Below are 21655 nucleotides of genomic sequence, written 5' to 3' on the forward strand. Positions count from 1 at the left end.
GTTGGCAGTTTGATGGAATAGCATTGAATCTTCATCTTGCTTTGGGCAGGATGGCCATTTTAACAACATTGAGTTTTCCAATCCATGAGCATAGAATGTTTTCCCATCTGTTTGTATCATCTATGATTTCTTTCAGCAGTGTTTTGTAGTTCTCCTTGTAGCGATCTTTCACCTCATCGGTTACATGAATTCCTAGGTATTTCATTATTTTGTGGCTATTGTAAATGGGATTGTGTTCTTGATTTGGCTCCCAGCTCAAATGTTATTGGTGTATAGAAATGCTAGTAAATTTTCTACATTGATTTTGTATCCTGAAACTTTACTAAAGTCATTCATCAGTTCTAGGAGCCTTTTGGTGGGCTCTTTAGGGTTTCCTATGTTTATACTCATATCATCTGTGAAAAGAGATCATTTGACTTATTCTTTTTCCTATTTGGATGCCTTTCTTTCTTTCTCTTGCTTGATTGCTCTGGCTAGGACTTCCAGTACTATGTTGAATAGAAGTGGTGAAAGTGGGAATCCTTGGTCTTACTCCAGTTCTTAAGGAGAATGCTTCCAGCTTTTGCCTGTTCAGTATGATGCTTGCTGTGGATTTGTCATAGACAGCTCTTATTATTTTGAGGTATGTTCCTTTGATGCCTAGTTTATTGAGCATTTCTCTCATGAAAGGATGTTGGAATTTAGTAAAAGGTTTTTCTGCATCTATTGAGACGATCGTGTGGTTCTTTGAAAGGATAAACAAGATTGATAGATGGCTAGCTACATTAACAAAGAAAAAAAAGAGAGAAGATCCAAATAAACACAATCAGAAACAACAAGGGTGACATCATAACCAATCCCACAGAAATACGAACGATCCTCAGAGACCATTGTGATCACCTCTATGCATACAAACTAGAAAATATCGAGGAAATTAAATTTCTGGGAACAGACAACCTTCCAAGATTGAATCAGGAAGAAATGGAAACCCTGAACAATTGGTTAAAAAACCAATATTGAGCTCCAAAATTGAATTAGTAATAAAAAACCTACCAACCAACCTGTGAACCAGATGGATTCACAGCTGAATTCTACAAAACGTACAAAGAAGAGCTGGTACAAATTCTGCTGAAACTATTCCAAAAAATTGAGGAGAATGGATTCCTCCCTAATTTAGTCTATGAAGCCAAAATCTGGCAAAGACATGACAAGAAAAGAAAACTATGGGTCAATATCCCTGATGAACATAGATACAAAAATCCTCAACAAAATACTAGCAAACTGAATCCAGCAGCACATCGAATAGTTAATTCTCTGTGATCAAGCGGGCTTATTCTGGGATGCAAATCAATAAATGTGATTCATCACATATACAGAATTAAAACCAAAAACCTGAATCATTTGGACTTCACCCTAATATTCCTGCACACGTTCTTTGCTTTCTAATATATGATGTTTCAGGCTTATCTTGTTCTTTTCTTGCCCCAGACCTGGAATCCAACATTTCTTCAATTAATCCTATTTTCTTTTAGTGAAAAATGGTATTTGGAGTCTATAATGTTGGCATTAGAGGTGTTCTTTGCTCCTGGGTTAGTCATTGTCTCTAGGCTTTTTCAATATGCAGAGCTTAAAAAAATACAGTTTTTGTTTCAGATAAAATGTATTGTGAGTTCATATTAATACTTTCAATTTAAACTCAGAGTTTTGGCCTAATCTCTAAACATCAAAAATCTGATCCTGGTTCAAACAGTTAAAAAATGATATGACAATCGGGAAAAAGTAAGCAGCATATTTATATTTCATGATACTAAGAAATTAATTTTAATTTTTAAGTGTGATCATTTTAATTCTATTCCTTAGAAGAATCCCGTGTCTTACAGAGATACATACATATTGAAATATTTGTAGATAAAATTCCCTCATGTCTGAGATTTGCTTCAAGATAATCTAAGGAGTTGAGTAGGAGAAAGTAGATAAGTGTATGGATGAAAGAAAATTGGCCATGAGTTGATAATTGTTGAATTTGAGTGATAGGAACACGAGGGTTATTATTTTGGTGTCTCTCTATTTTCATATGTTTGAATTTTTAATTGGACATTTTAAAGAAAGATATGCTAGAATATTTCATGACATAGATAATGTTCGTATATAATGAAGTAAAAACCTAGTGTTGTAGGACAAAACTGGATTCTTGTCACACGACCAGGAAAGATTTGGCTCACAGCCACTTTGAAGGGTGAGGGGGAATGGAATGTATTGGGCGAAAAGGATAAAAGGAAAAACAGCTCAGCAAAGTGAGATGGAGTCCTGCTAACAGGCTGTCCACCTCACTGACTGAATCCCAGGTTACCACACAGGAACAAGAGGATCCAGACTCCTCCCTGCTGCAAATGGCATGAACTTCCCCAGGCTCCACCCCATCCCCCCAGTGTGCAGGCCAGTAGGAGATCCTCCGGTGACCCCTTTTTACTTGGCTGTCTCATTAGCTGTACTACTTTCATAAAATAAGCTCAAATTTCTAGAAGAAATGTAAATAGATATAGATGAGGCTAAAAGGACTTACCCTAAATGATGAATGTTCCTCTATGTGTTACAGATTATTTTCATTTTAGTCTTTGTGTCTTTCTGCATATTCCAATTTTTCAATATGAAAATGTACTACTTTCATAATCAGACAAAAATATAAATGTTATTGACTAAGTGACTTTAAAACAATGAACACTACTCTATTTCCTTGTTTGTATGCTTTTATGATAACGGCATTTTCCATTTTCAAGCTATTACCAAATGCTTCCACACTGTAGCTGCTTGAAAGCCTGTATGCCCCCTTCTCCTCTGTCATTTTCCTCCTCGCTCCATCTTCCCTGCCACAGGAGGTTCTCATCTTTCTTCCGCTGTTGAGTGCCCAGAGTCAGAAAGTCAGGACCTTAACTCAAAGTGAAAAAGAATCTAACTTTACTCCTCTCTGCTCAGTGTTTCTTCTCTGTTCTCAGGCTTAATTTTATTTTTCTGTCTCTAGTTTTTCTTCCTTATAGCTTATGATTTTTATCAGTAATATGAATAAGAGTACATGGTATTTATAGCTTTTGCTAAGTACTAGACAGTTTGCTAATTAGTTGACATATATGAACTTTCTAAGTCCTCAAAGCAGTCTTAGGATGGAAGAATTACTCCTAATCCTCACAACAACTCTACGACATAACGATTTCTAGCCAAGCTGAATGGGTGCAGCTCACAGAGACCTTATGCAACTTCTCCAGCCACACTTCAGGAGTGAGACAGAATTGGTTTGAATTCATGTGTGTCCGGGTCCATAGCTCATAGTTTTTTTCATTGTGACTTGCTGCCTTTTTTTAAAAAGAAAAGAAGGGAAAAAAAATCTCAAATTATTCTAAAGCAGAGATCTGCTTTAAACAGATAGGGTAATCTTATACAAAATTTTAAAAAGGATTATGTTATATTTGTTTAATTGTTATGTGTCCTATGTGTATTTCACATCAGCTCTTTCATTCTCATAAAAGTAGAATTCAAAATGCACAATAATAAAATTTCGGGTTAAACGAAGTCTTATTAGGAAGGATACAGGGAGCCAGCAATCTAGGGGTGCTCTGTGCAGAAGGGAGAAGAGCCCCAAGGCCAAGGAGAGCACTCCCAGGGAGGCTGGAATGAGAAGGGGAAAGGAATTCAACCCCAGTACGAAAGGAAACCCTTGAGCCCTGGGGCTGTGCCTGTCTCGGGGATTCTAAAAGCAAGCAAAGGAATGAAAACACATCCTTTTCAAGGCAATGTCTGCACCTCAACTTTAACATTCTGAGTAACATTATCTTGGGCACAGTTCTCCTTAATGAAAACATGTTCTTCTAAGCTGTAAAAAATATAAAGTCCCTAAAACATAAAGCATGCCTTTTAGAAATGAATTCCAAAACTAAACAGTAGATCTCATTGAAGGCCCTTTGCTAACAAGTTGAGTTCATCTTTGGTGTTTCTCTCTTCACCCTTTGGAACAGTCTGTCCCCACTCTTCCTTGTCTGATGGCCCAGTACTGCCATGATCCCAGCACAGAGTATCATGCATGGACAGCCCCCTTCCTTGGGCTGTTAGGGCCTGCTGGGCAGAAGGATTTTTCTTCTTATCGAACCACACTTCTTCTTCCTTCACAGACTAATTTGGTGCCCTTGAGAGCCTGCTGCCACACTGTGTCAAGGAGGAATCTAACAAACCATGGAGATGTTACCCATGAGTCAACTTTCCTAGGGGAGATCACCTGTATTTGTACAGGAGTCTTTAGGAGAAGATGCCTTGAGCCAGAGGAGACTGTTTAATCATGGAAATTTCAGACTTTGGGAGAAGCTAAAATAGATGATGTTTAGGGGCAGATATAGCCATATGCACCCATCAAATCACACTGTATATGAAGCAAGACAAGTGGACATGAACTCTAAACAGAAAACAGTTCAGGGCACAGATGTCTGTGGACATTTTTATTATATTGAAAGAGAGAGATAGGGCAGTAGGGGTAAAGTAGGAAAGGAGAGAGAGGAAGAGGATACTGATAATAAACAGTACAATATAGGAAATATGCACCTAGTAAATGACTTCTAAGTAGTGGGGGAACTACTGGGTTAAATTCATCTGGAAGTTTTTCTCTTCCCACGGAAAGCCAGGAGAGTCCACAAACCCATCCCATCATAGCAGGGCAAGTGGAAGAGGCATTCTCAGGAAGCTACAACAGACATTTTTAAGAACTACAGAAGAGCTATCCCTCTTGAAGATGAGAAGTGTGCCCGAATCTATGCAGTAGCACAAACAGAAATAGCTAGATATAGGGGAACATATTTAAAAATACTAAAAAAAAAGAGAGAGAGAGAGATTTGAAAAACCTTCAACTGTAAACAAACGCACACACATTCTCTGAAATTTTATCTTCCCCCCTCATAAGGTTCTGACTTATTCAGCATGAATTATGGTGGGACATCGGAAAATATGGTCAAGTACAAATTAGAAAGGGGTCAGAAGACAATGCAGAATCAGATCCCCAGCCAAAACCAGAATCAAACCAGACCTTCAAGGCAATTTTGGCTAATTAGTTTTCTTACAAAGAATGTTTAAGAGTCTTTACTATGTTCCAGACGCTCTGTTTTATTCAGATGAATTCAATTTTACAAAACACTTCAAAGTAGGTACTATTTTTATCTCCATTTTATAGATAAGTCCTTTGTGACTAAGAAACAGATAAGATAATTAAATTGGATCAAAGTCATGCGACTAGGATGGTAGAGCTAGGATTCAAACCCAGAGAGTCTTAGCTCCAGAGTCAGTGCTCCACTGACAGCTACTAGTGACAACAGTTTATTCTATATCAATTAATCGACTGTGGAAAACAGGACTACATCCTAGTGTTCTAGGCCCCAAACACAGAAGCATGAAACTGATTATATATTCCTCCCACCCCCTTCCCCAGAAGTCTCTTTCGTTGATGGACACTGACATCTTTACCCTTGGCCCAGCCCTTCTTGTGAATGGCCACAGTATTCCTTTCCTTGCCCTACTTCCTCAGTGGGGCATCTTTGTCCATGTACTTGGACATTTAATATTACTCTTCCTTCTGGAAATGCAGAGTCTATTCTGTCCTTTCACTTCTGGGACAGCCTCTCTTCTTTACTTTGCTCAAGATCAATGACTCATTTCTTAAATGCTTTCCTATATGTTTCTCCTCTACCAGGCAGCCACCAGCCTTCCAGGAAGCTAAGCAGTATTGAAAGGAAGTTGAAGAAGAGGAACCCGAGTCTCCTTCCAATATCTGGAAGGTCAGGATCTTTCTAACAGGATGCATGGGAAGTACACCAGGCTATAACTCTATTATTTAGAGCTTGTTGTGTACTTAGTAAATTGTGGATAATTCATTTCACTGTATTGGCTCAACCACTCTCAGTTTTCCTTTTTGTTATTTTCACTGAGTTCCATGGAAGAACGTCTTCAGCTACAACAAAGGTAATAGATAGCTACTACAAAGGAGGTCCCCCCTCAACTCTTTTTTGCAATAAAAATTCTGGGGCCCAGAGTGTGCAGAGAAGATATACACCAGCATCCCTCCCCTGGAGTGGAACATCCCTACCCTGGAGTGGAATAACAGGCTTATTCCTAGTCAGATGCCCTATGCATCTATCACTTATGGAGCATATGACGAAGTAGGGCAGGACAAACCCTGTTACTGTTTCTTAAACCACTCTCACATCTCCACATCAGCAAGGTGTCCGAGTCTACTCAGGTAATGGTGTTTTGACTGAGGGGGCCTCAGTTTGTGCCCTGAGAATCTAAGAGGAATGGAGAACTTGGCCTAGCCTGTTGGGCTGACTGCCCTTACTTGCTAACTGACAAGGGAATGGGAGCAACGTAGCAGAATATTTATCTTGGCTTCCACATATAAAGGCTGGTGTCCAGGGCCAATTGTTGGCAAAAGAGAGTAGTGGGAAGATGTTTCCCCCATCTAAGATTCTCAGCACCCTTATTCTAATCCCTTGTCCTCTTTATCCCACACCAAGTTCCCCAAGCCTTCTCTTTTTCCTTTACTTTATCCATATCTGAACTCCAAAATGATCTGCGATCATTCACCATATAGCAGATGTGGCTGGCAATGTTATAAAAACAAACTGGGATCCGCTTGCCCGGCACAGCAGAGACAAACACTGACATCAGGATAGCAGCAAAAGAAAGCCAGGCATTTATTTGCAGGGCACCAAGCAATGAGGACCAGGCAGCTAACACTAAAATCCTGACCTCCCCAGTGGCTTGCAGGCAAGTGTTTTTCAAGGCAGGGGAAAATTTCAGGACAGCGGATGTTATAGGTAAAATCATAAATCAATACATGGAGGTTACACACTGGTTTTGGCCTAAAAGGGAGAGATTATCTTGAAGTGGGGCCTTGTGAGTCATGGGTAGATTCAAAGATTTTCTGATTTGCAATTGGTTAAGGAGGAGCTTTGTTTAAAAATTTAGGGTTGGCTGGGCGCGGTGGCTCACATCCGTAATCCCAGCACTTTGGGAGGCCGAGGCGGGCGGATCACTTGAGATCAGGAGTTCGAGACCAGCCTGGCCAACATGGTGAAACCCTGTCTCTACTAAAAATATAAAAATTAGTTAGGCATGGTGGCAGATGTCCTTAATTCCAGCTACTCGGGAGGCTGAGGCAGGAGAATCGCTTGAACCAGGGAGGCAGAGGTTGCAGTGAGCCGAGATCCTGCCATTGCACTCCAGCCTGGGTGACAGAGCAAGACTCTGTCTAAATAAATAAATAACAAAAATTTAGGATTGGCAGAACAAATGTTAGCTCCCTGAGTGTGACTTTTCTCCAGGCCCCTCAGGAAGAAATTTAGGACGAAGAATGATAGGTAGAGTTCGGTATTCAGTTCCCCCTTATCTGAGGTCTATGTGCTGGAGGATCCATTTGGTGCAGGTCCAGGTTTCTAAAAAAACAACTCAGAGATATATGTTAAGATGTTGTCTTTAGTTTCTATAGGGGAACCAAACATCCTGTGAATCTAGCTTCCTTGGCTACTGTTTGTAGGCTACTATTACCTTCTAGCTTAACAAGTTGCTTATTTACTTCTCAGGGCTAGCTAGGTGCCTGGAATTTCCCTTGGAGAAGCTCAAGATTTTCCTCTATTTTTCTGCTTAGGGAGACCACAAGCCTCTTAGAGAGGGGTCCCTGCTCCAATTCAGCAATAGAGCAAATCTCCTATTTTCTTCCTGAAGGCTGTGATTCTCAGGCTGGCTAGAAAATGCAGATTCTGAGGTTGCCGCTCTTCTGCCTATCCCACTCCCCAGGAATCTAGTTGTGAAGAAGATCCCACAGAGGATTGTAATGTTGGGTGTCGCAGGGGAAAAACTGACTGAAGGTTAGAGGTAAAAAACCCTAAGGATATTACTGCAAAAAGGAGTGGTCGTGCCGGGCTTGCGGGGAGACCTGAGGAAGTTAGACCTCCGGAGTCCACCGCCCCCCTTTCACTACCTGTTATGGGTTTAAATTGTGTCCTCCCCCAGAAGATAGGCTGAACTCTTAACTTCTGGAACTTCTCAATATGACCTTATTTGGAAATAGGGTCTTTGCAGACATAATCAAGTCTAGATGAGGTCACACAGGAGTAGAGTGAGCCCTGATCCAGTATGACTGGTGTTCTTATAAGAAGAGAAGAGGCACATAGAGGGAAGGCAATGTGAAGACACACAGGGAGAGTGCCATGTGATGTCACAGGCAGCATGGAGTGCTGCACACAAATGACAGAAGGAAGGGTTTTCCCCTACAGGTTTCAGATGAGCACGGCCCTGCCAACACCTGGATTTCAGTCTTTCAGCCTCCAGAGCTGTGAGGCAATACATTTCTGCTGTTTTAAGCCATCTAGGTTGTGGTACTTTGTTGTGGTGGCCCCAGCAAAATAATATACTCTCTCTAAGTCCCACCCCCGCCCCCTTCCTCCCAGGTTGTAGGATGCAGGCAGCTGCCTCTCCCACACCTACTAATGCCAGCCTTGTTGGGGTGAGCACTACAGATTGTCTTCTTGGCTTCCTCATGCCTCAGTCCCCGGTCTGGCCTCCTGAGGGTCATGGAGTCCACGGGCTTCTGTTGCTTCTTGATCTTTCAGAGAAAGATGAACAGGATGTGGACTTATTAGGGCACTTTCAGGATGAAACCAAAGGCCCACTGGCTGTGAGGGGAACTGGAAGAGAAACCAAGTGAAGCTCCCACTTCAATCCTAAATTGTCTGTTTCTCTGGAGCTAGAGAAAATGAACTTTTTGAGTAAAAGCAGGACCCAGCCATGCTGTTGCATGTCTAGGAATTCCCTGTGGTTCTGAGCTTTCATTGCATTTGTTCCAGGGGTGTCTGCAATTTGTCACAGAGGTCCCTGACTTTCTAGGCAGAGGGAGAAAAGGAAAGGGAGTGGGGTGGTGACTGTGGAAGGGCTCTCTAAACATCTCCAGGGCCATGCAAACTGTCAACATTAAGGGAGGTGAGGTGGTGACCATAGTGGTTATTCCAGAATGCCTGTGGTCTGTCTTCTCTCACCTCACTCTCTGACACTCTTACTCTTGGAGTAGGTAGCTGTGTAGTGTCCTGGCAATAAGAATAACAGTCATGAAAACTGTCATTTATCAAATGCCATATGCTGGATGGCTATTATTTCATATCCTCATTGTAACTCTGCAAGACACAGGAAACCTCCATTTTACAGGTTAGGCTCAGACAGAGTACAGAATTTGTTCAAGTTCACAGAACTGTGGGTGGCTGAGCTAGCAATCAAGGCCAGGCATGACCATCTTTCCACTAGGCTGCACCACTTGTCCACAAAGACAAGCACACCTTCTGCTAGCCTCGGGCAACAGAATTCTTAGTCACATCATCCTTGTGTTAGGATAGCTATCTGGAGGCTTAGCCCTTTCTTTATTGCTCTCATAATCATTCTCAGTAGTCTGTACATTTTTGTGGAGAAATAGTACAGAGAAGAAAAGAAAGTAAATTAGTGCTTACCCACATTAAGCAGAAAGAACAAAAAGTTTTCTAATCACTTCATAGTTTTGCAATAGTTGCATTCATCAAAACCCAGTTTGCATTTTAGTGTGGAAGACCTTGCTATACCTGTGGTATCCCTGCCACACAGACTGCCCAAAGCATTTCTGAAAATTGACACAGTGTTCAGAATTTAGGGGAGCAGAAAAATGGGAATGATCCGAACCCCATGACGTAGCTAGGTATGGCTCACTTCTTTAAATGTTCAAGGGCCTCTGGTTAAGGAGAAAATTAACTTTACTCCTAAGTTTTTGAATAATATGTGATTAACGTTTTAGCCTTCTTCATACATACTTTTAACCTGTGAACCTGTTTAACAATTAAGCACATGTGGGAATTGTAAATTTTGGTTCCAGGTAAAAGAGAGAAGGTTAAATCAAGGGGATTAGATAAACAAGGTTACCTCATTTTAAGAGTGGGTATTTAAGACTTCTCATACGAAGGTTATTTGTAGAGATGGCATTGTGGGTGGTTCTCTATTTTTCAGTGAGGCTCTAACTGAAGAGAATGACCCCACTTTGTTGTGCAAGATTTCAGCTAGTCATGAAATAGAGCAGTGTGGTCTGCCGGGCGCGGTGGCTCACGCCTGTAATCCCAGCATTTTGGGAGGCTGAGGCGGGCGGATCACGAGGTCAGGAGATCGAGACCATCCTGGCTAACACGGTGAAACCCCGTCTCTACTAAAAAATACAAAAAATTAGCCGGGCGTAGTGGCGGGCGCCTGTAGTCCCAGCTACTCGGAGGCTGAGGCAGGTGAATGGCATGAACCCGGGAGGCGGAGCTTGCAGTGAGCCGAGATCGCGCCACTGCACTCCAGCCTGGGCGACAGAGCGAGACTCCGCCTAAAATAAAATAAAATAAAATAAAATAAATGAATAAAAACAAAAAAAAGAAATAGAGCAGTGGTCAGCAACCTTTTTCTGTAAAGGGCCAGAGAGTAAATATTTCAGCCTTTTTAACTCCTCAGCTCTGTCAGCCTGAAAGCAGGCATAAACACAAATCAATGCATGGCTGTGTTCCAATAAAACTTTATTTGCAAAAACAGTCCGTGGTCTGGTTTCAGCCTGCCGGCTAGCGTTTGATGACCACAGATATAGAGCATCCATAGGAAAACGTTATTTAAACATTGGAACCGTTGGCTGAAATGCTCTGCTGTTGGAGGTTTTTTTGTTTTTGTTTTTGTTTGAGACGGAGTCTCGCTCTGTCCCCCGGGCTGGAGTGCAGTGGCGCTATCTCGACTCACTGCAACCTCCGCCTCTCGGGTTCACGCCATTCTCCTGCCTCAGCCTCCCGAGTAGCTGGGACTACAGGCGCCCGCCACCATGCCCGGTTAATTTTTTTGTATTTTTAGTAGAGACGGGGTTTCACCGTGTTAGTCAGGATGGTCTCCATCTCCTGACCTCGTGATCCGCGCGCCTCGGCCTCCCAAAGTGCTGGGATTACAGGCGTGAGCCACCGCGCCCCGCCTGTTGGATGTTTTTAAAAACAGATTGGGCAGTTACTTGTTTGGGTTGGCTTTCATATGCTAATTCCTCCTTTAACACATTGGTGCTTCTGACATGCAGAATCTTCTACTCAATATTGTCACAGGACTACCAGTCACCTAATCCTCTTTTTCTATGAACTTCACTTAAGTTACAGGGAAATTTTTCTCTACAGGTCTTGCCCAATGTCTTCTAAACAAAAGATTGTGTCTGAATGCTAAGAGGGTCATGGCCACAGAGAGTGGGAGGATTTGAGCCCTTCAAGCACTTGGGTAGGAGAAAAGGAAATTAACTCATCAAATCTTTTCTCTCAAATAGCAAAAATGCAATAGATTCTTGCACAATGAAGAATCCTCTGCCAGTAGGCTAAAAGTCCACCTTCCTGTTTCCCTCTGTGTTCTATCTGATTCATGATCCAGAAGGGCTTATGCATTAATGTGATGTTCACAGCATTTCCACATGGTAGCTGAGAAACACTTTGCAATGCTAAAAAGTTTGAATTACTCTTAAATGTGTATATATGCATAAATGTATATATGTAGGTCTAGACATAACATGCAAGAATCAAGATACTGATTCTTAACATTGGCAACTAGATAAACATCAAATGTTAGAATTATGAATATTTTATTATACATGCATTTTTAAAAGGTAATTACATTTTAAAAATAAAGTAATAAATTTTAGTTTCATATACTTTTTAAATTTAAAATGTATTGTCATATAATTCATATTCTGCCTTTTAATTTTAATAGATAAAAATATATTTTTTGGGAAACGTAAAATTTTTTTATTTGCCAATATAAAGTTTTACATTAACTTTTTTACATTTTTATTAATCTATATTGAAGATTTTAATCAATTAGTTCATTACTGTCAATTGTATAAATCTGATTATAACAACATAATTTGTATTTTTATATTGAGAAGAGAAATATTCAATTTTATGGAGCAAGCAAATAATAATTCATAAATTATATATGTCCTTATTTTATTACTCACCCTTTCAGGATACCCAGTCATATAAAAAAAATCAAATGCAGTCATCTTTTTAAAATTTCTCATTATGAAGGTATCCTTAAAAAGGTAGACAGACAGGACATATTTATTAAACAATTTGTTAGCTTATGGTATGAGGGTCCCCATTTGAGACAGCCAAGTAAAAAGGGCTCACCGGAGAATCTCCTATTGGCCTGTGCTCTGGGAGGACGGGGTGGAACCTTGAGAAGTTCTCACCATTTGTAGAGGGGAGGTGCCTGGCCTTTCCTGTTCCTGGTTGGGGACCTGGGATTCTATCGTTGAGGTGGAGAGACTGTTACTGGACTGTATTTTATTTTGCTGAGTTGTTTCTCCTTTTTCCTTTTCACCCAAAAAATTTCACTCCTAACCCTTCTATGTGTCCATGAGCCTAATCTTTCCTGGTCATGTGACAAGAAACCATTTTTTTTCTACAACACATTTACGTTCTTGCTCCAGCCCCCACAAATATTAGTGAAGAGCCTATCTCAAATGACTATCTTTCATAGAAATGAAGATGTTTTGACTGATGCACAATTTTTATTAATTGATACAAGACCCAAAACTCCTTTTAGGTTTAATTCTTTTGTTGAAATTTTTTTCAAACATAACTCAGTTTGACAACTTCTTACCTGAATTTTCAAAATCCCCAAATCTCTAGAAATAAAACTTTTCTCTTTTAAAAAATGTATTTTGTGCCATCGTCATTTGGTGGCAAAACCTAACTGGTTTGACAGGAGATTATGTATAGCCCTTATGCATACTATTTATATTCAAATATTCATTTAGAGATATTAATGAGTTTGATTATGGGATCTGTCCCAGATCCTGCTTGGGGGGTTATGTAATGTACTATTCATGCATTATGTTACCTTTCAAAAATCTGAAAATGTCTGGATTTCTAACATGTCTTGTTTAAAGGTTTCCCTGCCTCAGTAAAAGAGCAAACTAGAAACAATGTCACGTTTTCTTTAATGACTCGGTAGATTACCTTAGAACAGAGGCACAGTATAATAATCAATAATTCCTATTGTACAAAGATTGTACAATAAGATATAGTTAAATGGCAGAGGACTTTTTGCTGAAAGTGTACTGACAACCATGATCATTTTTTAAGGTAAGTCCTGAGTCAACTTGTTTCCATCTTGCTTCAGTTTCTAAATAGTAGCTAAGCTTGCAAAACAATTATAGTCAAATGATACTATTGATTAACTGATTTGAATTCACTCAATTTTCATCATTTTGAATTTATTTTTTAGGATTAGGTCATACTCTAGTTCATGGGTGTATAATTAAATGTGGGTGTACAATTTTAAAAATCCAGAAATCATTGCACCAAACCATAAGCTTATGGAGAAAAGAGAAGTACTTTTTGATCTTTCTTCCTTCATAATGCCTTGCCTACACATAGTAGTCATTCAGTTGGTGTGGAAATGAATATTTTAGCCTACTGTTATATTTTGAGAAAATGCCACTGAAATCTCCGTCATCAGAAACGATTTAAAACTGCCAGAACTTTAGTGTCAACATTCCTCTTGCTCTAGACTGTGAGTGGCTACACATCTATCTCCACACATGAGCTTCTTTTCTGTTTTAAGCCTAAAAACAGCAGCCATATTTGACATTGAGTTTTTTCAATGTCATATAAAATAATCATGCTCACTTCAGCTCAGATTTTATTGAAGCCATTATTGAAGCTTAAGTCTTTTGTGGACTCACTTTTGAATTCAACATTTCTTCAAGTGTCTCACAGCCATTCCGTCCACACTGTTGGTCATCCGAGGAGAAGGAACAAACCCTGGGGACACTTTCCTCCTTTGAGACTAGTGGACCTTGAGGCAAAACGACACCCACAATTGTAGTCTGAGCACCGGGAATTCCATGTAAAGAACATTTTAAAAATATTTCAGTGATGTCCTGATTAGCCTCATCCAAGTAACCAGAACAATTCTTTATACTCGCACTCCCTTCCACCCGCCCTCCTCCCTCCACTAGCCACGGGCTGGGAGAAAATATTTGCAACACACATATCAGATATAGAATATGTATCCAGAATCAAAAACAAAACAAAACCCAAAACACTCCTTATAATTCCACCATGAAAAGATAAACAATCCAATTTACAAATAGACAACAGATACCTTAGTAAAAATAATCACACTCAGAACGTATTTCTATGTTTCTTTTAACATTCTCCAATAAAAGAACTGTGGCTCCTAAGACAAATGGTTGGTCTCAGGGCTGGGGCAAGGGCTATACTATATGAGCCTGGCTTATCTTGTAGTTTCAGAATGTGAGGAAGGGCTTGAGAAAACACAATGATGGGGATATATCAGATGGATACAGGAACTAAGTAAAGAATCTCCCAATGGCCAAAGCTGAAACAATGTGAGCAACAAAATCAATAATGAAATATTGATTTATAATCCATCCAAAGTGGAAAATAAATACTGAGTGCATACTCTCCATAGGATATAAAAAATCATTGGATTTTAAAAATCTAGTTAAATAGAGCAACCTACAGTACAGAAGTATTACAAATAATTTATTCATACATTCCATTTTGAGAAGGTGGAGTATTACTCCCCATCATGTAAGTGTGGGCACTGCATAGCGACTTCCTTCCAAAGAGTATGGTATGGGAAAGGAAAACACAAGAGTAACTTTAGAATGGAGAAGCCTGACAAACACAACCTTTGCCGTGTAATCAAGGTTAGCATCAGTAGTGATAAGTCAGGCTGATAGCACATTGCCGAGACCAGCTCGGTAGGGGAGACCCTAACGCAGTGGCGCTAGAGGAATTAAAGACACACACACAGAAATATAGAGGTGTAAAGTGAGAAATCAGGGGTCTCACAGCCTTCAGAGCTGAGAGCCTTGAACAGAGAAATTTACCCACGTATTTATTAACAGCAAGCCAGTGATTAGCATTGTTTCTATAGATGTTAAATTTAAAGTATCCCTTATGGGAAACGAAGGGATGGGCTGAAATAAAAGGGGTGGGTCTGGCTAGCTGTCTGCAGCAGGAACATGCCCTTAAGGCACGGATTGCTCATGCTATTTTTTGTGGTTTAAGAACGCCTTTAAACGGTTTTCCGCCCTGGGCGGGCCAAGTGTTCCTTGCCCTCATTCCGGTAAACCTACAACCTTCCAGCGTGGGTGTTATGGCCATCACGAACATGTCACAGTGCTGCAGAGATTTTGTTTATGGCCAGTTTTGGGGCCAGTTTATGGCCAGATTTTGGGGGACCTGTTCCCAACAGCACATACCCTTGATATGATGGGAGGAGAATGGCACTTTACTTCTGTGGTCTTCTTCCACAAAACCCACAACCCTAGTAGAGTCACATGAAAGCTATCACAGACTCCAATTGAGGGACCTTCTATAAAATGCCTAGCCTGTACTTCTCAAAAGTGTCAAAGTCATCAAAAGCAAAGAAAGTCTGAGAAACAGATGTCTAAAGGAGCCTAAAAAGATATAGCAACCATTTTTAATGTACTATCCTGGATGGGATCCTGGGAGAGGTAGGGAATGACACTAGGTAAGAAAGGAAAGGAAGACACAGAATATACTATGAACTTTAATAATAATATATCAGTATTGGCTTGTTCATTGTGACAAATGTACCATACTAATGTAAGATGTTAACAGTAGAAGAAACTGGGTGTGTGGCATATGGGAACTCTTTGCACAATCTTTGCAACTTTTCTGTAAATCAAAAACTCTTCTAAAATAAAAAGTTTATTTTAAAAAAAATGAACAACAGGTTTGAACAGATGCCCCACCAACAAACACATACAAGTTGCTAAGAAGCACTTTAAGGATGCTTGACGTAACTAATCATCAGGGGAATGAAATTAAAACCATAATGAGATTTACTATAAACCCACTAGACTAAAATTATAAAGACTGACAAAAACAAGTGTTGGCAAGGATGTGGAGGAACAGGAATTTTTATACACCTCCAATAGGGATAAAAAATAGTACAACTAACTACTTCGGAAAACAGTTTGGCAGTTTCATAAAGTTATATATACACTATCATATGACCCAGTCACTCTAATCTTAGATATTTACCCAACAGAAATTAAAGCACAAATCCACATAAATAAAGACTTGTACATAGATGTTTATAGCCCCCCCTCAGAAAAACAACCCAAATATCCATCAGTCAGTGAATGGATAAACAAACTGTCACATATCCATATAATGGGACCCAACTTGACAATGAAATGTAACAAACTACAGCAACATCATGATAAAATCTCAGCGACATCATGCTTAGCCACATGCAAGAATGTACATGCTGTGTTATGCTACTTACATGCAATGCTAGCAAGTGTGCACTATATTTCAAGGGACAGAAAGAAGACCAGCGGTGCATAGGATAGGAGAGCCGGTATTGACTTGACAAGGGTAAGAGGGGACTTTGTGGACAGATAAAAATGTTCCATATCTTGATTGTGGTGCTTACATAAGTGTATGCATTTGTTAATGCTCATCAAACTGTACATTTATAATGGTGCATTTCATCTTATGTAATACAATTTAATACAGTTGATTTGTTTAAAAAAATAGAGGGAGTATTTGAAGGGATTCTGAGGGTGGCTCTCTGGGATCCCTCAGGGATGACAAATTGTCCTTCTCTGCTCCATGGTCCTTCCACCATCCCATGTCATCCCACTCCTCCCACCACCACCCCAGAAAGTAAGGGAGCTGTTTGACATGCATCTCTTTGACAGTGAAGGTTCCTGCTGCATGCAATTTCAGAAGGTAGAAGGCTTGATGGCATAACGTATGCCAGTGGGGCTTGAAGAGATCCTTTAGTGTGCCTGGAAGAGGAAGGAGGAAGGAGGAAGTGGACATACCTTCCCCTGTTCTCTGTGACTTTCAGGCACAGAAGAGGACCCCGATGTCTGCTGGAAGGACAGAGCTTTGTAGAGAGATCACAGGTGTACAGCAACCTGAGTGGGGGCCGAAGGGACACGCAGCTGCCCCTCTAGGGCAAAAGAGTCCCATGAGGGAGCTGGCATGAAGCTGAACATGGCCTCAGGAAACCATGCATACAGCTACAGCAAGATAGCAGATGCCACGGAACAAAGTGCCACCAGATCAGGACACAGGAACCTCCTACTACTGAGGCTGCTGCTCCCAGGCACAAGAAGAGGAGTTCTCTCTCCTCCCCGCTGGGGTTGGAGTCGGTGAAGCTGGGATAGACAGTATTAGTTCAGGGAGAAAAAGCTTGTACCTATGAGTAAGGACAGCTAATGATATTGAATTTTGACAGAATTGTCAACAGAGAAAGCCTAAGACTTTAACAAGAATAGATTACAAAAATCAGTGGACTAGACTAAGATTTAAACAAAAATAGGACAAAAAATAAGACATATGCTCTGGGTAGATTTTAAGGTTCAAAGAAGTTTTGAGAATATAGAAAGCTTCATTAAAAAAAATTTGCATGGATCTACTTCAGTCCAACTGTTACACTTACATTCAAATAGGATTGTTATGATACACTCTTTTGCAACCTGCCATTTTCACTGGGTTATATATCGTGAACATTTGTCCATGTCAATATATAGTCTTCTACAACATGGTTTTTAATGTCTGTGCAGCATCTACCACATAAATGTATGTGTTTTATTTAAATGGTAGCTTATTGTTAAACACTAAGGCTGTTCCAATTTTTCAGTATTATAAATAAGTTTGATGAAGAATCTTACACATGTATCTTTTCACACATCTCTGATTGTGCCCATTAGATAAATTCACAGTTAAGGAATTGCTGGTGCATGGGGTATTTGTATTTTAAGGCTCTTAACACCCTGTAGAAGGTTTGTGTTGATTTACACTTCCACTAGAAATAATTTTAAAGGCTAATTTTCTATTTATCTGTATCTCATTCTGACTCAACAATAAATTGAACTGGCTGAAGGATGCTCATATATCCATCTTTCTTTCATTATTATGTTATAGTTAGGGTGAGTTTAGAACTTAAAATTAGCAACACTAGCAGTGTTTTTTATCCTCAGTTTAGCCACAAAAATGGCCGTGTTGGTGTAATGAGAGTAATAATAATGGAGTTAACCTTTAAGGAGAACTTACTGTATGGCAAGTAGCATTCACAGTACTTTACAGGTATTAACAGTCCTGTGATGTAAGTACTATTATCCTTGTCATTTTAAAGAAGAGGAAACTGAGTAACCAAAAGGGTAAGTGCCTTGATCAATGTAGCTTTTCAATATTAATATGTATCATTCTTATCTGGATTGTTTCAGTATTTCTGTACATGGTGATTCTTTAATTTGCATCAGGTCTTAAAGAATTAAGTTCTTTCTGTTATACAGACTAAACACCGACTCACCACGGACAAAGACACTTCTGCTCTGAATATGAAATCCTGTGGTTGGATGGTCTTGGGGCCCCCTGTGGCAAAATTCTATAGACCCTGTCCCACACTCTGTCATGAAAATGGGACTATATTACAGTTCTAATTCCCAAGTACAGCGCTGTCACATACTGCCCCAGTCAGTTGTAGAGTTTGCCACAAGTAATTTGTTATAAGTAATTAAGTTCTGAAGTTTGCAAATGGAGCATTTTTCATGTAAATTGGAGTGGATGTGAGATTATCCTTGCCTAAGGTCACCTCACTCCCACACATTTCCATGTGCTCTCAGAGTAGGAGAGAAGTGGGTGAAGCCTTTGCAAGGTTGTGGAGGAGTGTTACCAGCCTGCAGCCCATCCTGCCTCTGCACCCGGGGAGTGGGTGGCACTTGCATATATGTGGATCTCTGCAGGAAAAGCATGGGGAACTACAACTCCAAATGGAAGGAATAAAAGGAGAGGAAACAATTAAAACAACTGAAGAGTAGGAAAAGGTGTTTCTGCCTCAACACAACTGAAAACAAAAATTAGACATTTTCATTCCCAGTCTTCTTTCCTTGATTAGCATCAGGAAGACAGATTTAGTTTCCTACCAACAACAACAAAACAAAACAAACAAACAAAAAAGCTATGTGTGCCCAGTAGGGAGAGATGATGAAAGCACCATGTTTCTGTGTTTATGTTTCAGCATGTCAAAGGGTATCAAGATGGCCATGAAAAGAATGGAACCTCCTAAAATCTTTGTTGTTAAAGAAATGTTTTCCCTTCAATGAACAGCTTGCCAAGGCCAGATAAGCAGCATGAAAAGCAGAAAAAAAAATGCTTCTGTTTGCTTATTTAGAGAGTTGTTCTTAAAAATTCATCTGCTTACAATCTCCAGAAAGAAATTGCCATCCCTTGCCCATTGGCTGATTGGGAAAGGTCTCTTACAGTGTTAAATTGTCCTTTTTCTTCATTAATCTTTGCACCTTATGTTAAGAATGTTCTTGCATGCGAGTGAGCAGTTAGGGCCACTGTCTGCTAACGAGGTCAAGGTTAAGGACTATAAACCTAATTAGGATCATTAACTGATTGTATTTTATAGTTAGAAACTGGACACCTAATCCCAAACAGACATCTTCCAATTTAATGTCTATGTTCCGGGCCAGCACCAGCCTAGCCTCTTCTGGAGAAATAACTCAAAGCAGTGTCATTTTGGTGTATCTTGGTATGTGAATGGTAAATCACTGTTATTCTCCAATATCAAAGAATAAACATGTTTTTCCCATTTAAGGGCAGCCTCATCAATAGTATTTACAACTCTTAAACTCTTCCTATGGTTTTCAGGGATGTCCAATCTTTTGGCTTCCTCAAGCCACATTGGAAGAAGAAGAATTGTCTTATGCCACACATAAAATACACTAACACTAACAATAGCTGATGAACTTTTTAAAAAATCGCGAAAAAATCTCATAATGTTTTAAGAAAGTTTACGAATTTGTGTTGGGCCCTATTCAAAGCCATCCTGGGCCACATGTGGCCCTTGGGCTGCAGGTTGGACAAGCTTGATTTATATGGCAGACCCTCCCTGCTTTTGCAGGCATCTTGCCCCCAATGACTTTTGTTGGGGATTAATATCAAAGAAGCATCTACCTTTTACTCAATAATCCTCTAAATTTTGAGGTGGTCTTTCCAATGCAGGATACATTTCAAAAAATGTTTTTGCTTTTTTTTCTCTTGAAAAAGGTAACATATTTGCATTATAGAAAGCTTTAAAATGCAGAAAAATATAAATAAAAATATTAAATCTCCCATGGACAAGGTGGGAAGAATTCTTGAAAAGAACTATGACTGAGTGATGAGGCAACTTTTTGCACTTAAGTAATTTGATTAAATTATTGACAGACCCCAGTGATTGAATTCTACACTGCAGGAATGACTCCTAACTATCTCTCTGTGCCATTGTTTTTACGTAGTTTTTTAATTTAAAAACTGTTTTGACTGTTTTCTGTTACATAAATGCCAATCTCTGCTGAGAAATGCCATCAGATGCTTTTCTGTAAATCATAGCACAGAATGTATCCTTCTTTCCAAAACTACTGCCATTAAATATTACTGTCCTTGTAATAGAAGAGAGGGTGATAATTCTAGAAATGAAATATTTCAGAATAATCATGAATGAATGAACAGTAGTATTTACTACTTGAAGAGACAAAAATAAATTAATGAATTTGGGGATATAGGACTGTTCGTATCTAACATCTAAGATCCATAACCTCCACAAATCATAGCTGTAGAAAACCTTATTTCAAAACGGTGTGATGGATAAATAGACTTAAACCATTTTCATCTTTCTTGATTTACCTTGGTAGTGGCAAAATTTAATTATGTTGCCACTCTTAATAAGTCAAAGTCCTGGGACAACTGATTTGATCTCATGTTTCTACACATATCAGGAAGAAGAAACAGACATTTCTATGACTCTAAAGCAGAGATGCTTCTTTAGTACAGAATAATGATTTCTAGTTCCACTCCAATTCTAAAATTTTCAAAGAATGGAAGGCGAGAAAAGGAATGAGCAAGAAGGAAAGGAGCAACCAGTCTTTATGATAACTTAGGAGAGCTCAGTAGGTAAAGGGTCTGATGCATAGCAGGTGATCAACTCTTCCTTCATGATTGGCAGGCTCCCACAGGCAAGAGCACATCCTACTGGACCTGAGGAAGAAAATGATCTGTCCATACCCACTGCCTGGAGAATGATCTGTTGCCAGAAGCTGGATGACTTCGGGCCTAGCCAAATGCCAAGCTATGCTAAGGGAAGTTGGGGTTCTTGTCCTGGAAAATTGCAGAATGGTGAGGAGAATGTATTGTCTAGACACTTGCATTTCTCAGAGGTTGAATGAAAGTGTATTCCCAGGTTTAATAATAGCCTGGCATCCTGTCCTTATGAATAAGGCATATGTGTCTAACAGAGAAATTCTTAACCCTTGAGAGGCAGGGTGGCATAAGAAAGAACCAGAGACCTATTTGCTGACCCCCGCTTTTGTTCACTTACATACTTTTTGTGTGACCCTGGACAAATCACTTCATCTCTGTGTCTTTGGTTTCCTAATGAGTGTAATGAGATTCTTTCCAGTTCTAACTTTCTGTGATTCTCCTCATATGTAGGGCTATAAACCACAATGCTGCTTACCAGTCCTGCAAGTGACATACAGGTAAAGAGTTGCTGCTTGTTGTTTTTTTCAGTT

General features: G+C 39.8%; 1 long non-coding RNA gene across 1 annotated transcript in view; it reads left to right on the plus strand.

Moving 5' to 3' along the window:
• The window catches only part of LOC741483 (uncharacterized), a 42241-nt gene that overhangs the window by 15866 nt on the left and 4720 nt on the right, over positions 1–21655 (plus strand). The window contains exon 2 of the long non-coding RNA XR_010155458.1: positions 21091–21260. This is a non-coding gene — a long non-coding RNA (uncharacterized LOC741483). The remainder of the gene's footprint in view (positions 1–21090; positions 21261–21655) is intronic.

The sequence above is a fragment of the Pan troglodytes genome, chromosome 2 (assembly GCF_028858775.2).
Source record: "Pan troglodytes isolate AG18354 chromosome 2, NHGRI_mPanTro3-v2.0_pri, whole genome shotgun sequence".
NCBI classification, from domain to species: Eukaryota; Metazoa; Chordata; class Mammalia; order Primates; family Hominidae; genus Pan; species Pan troglodytes.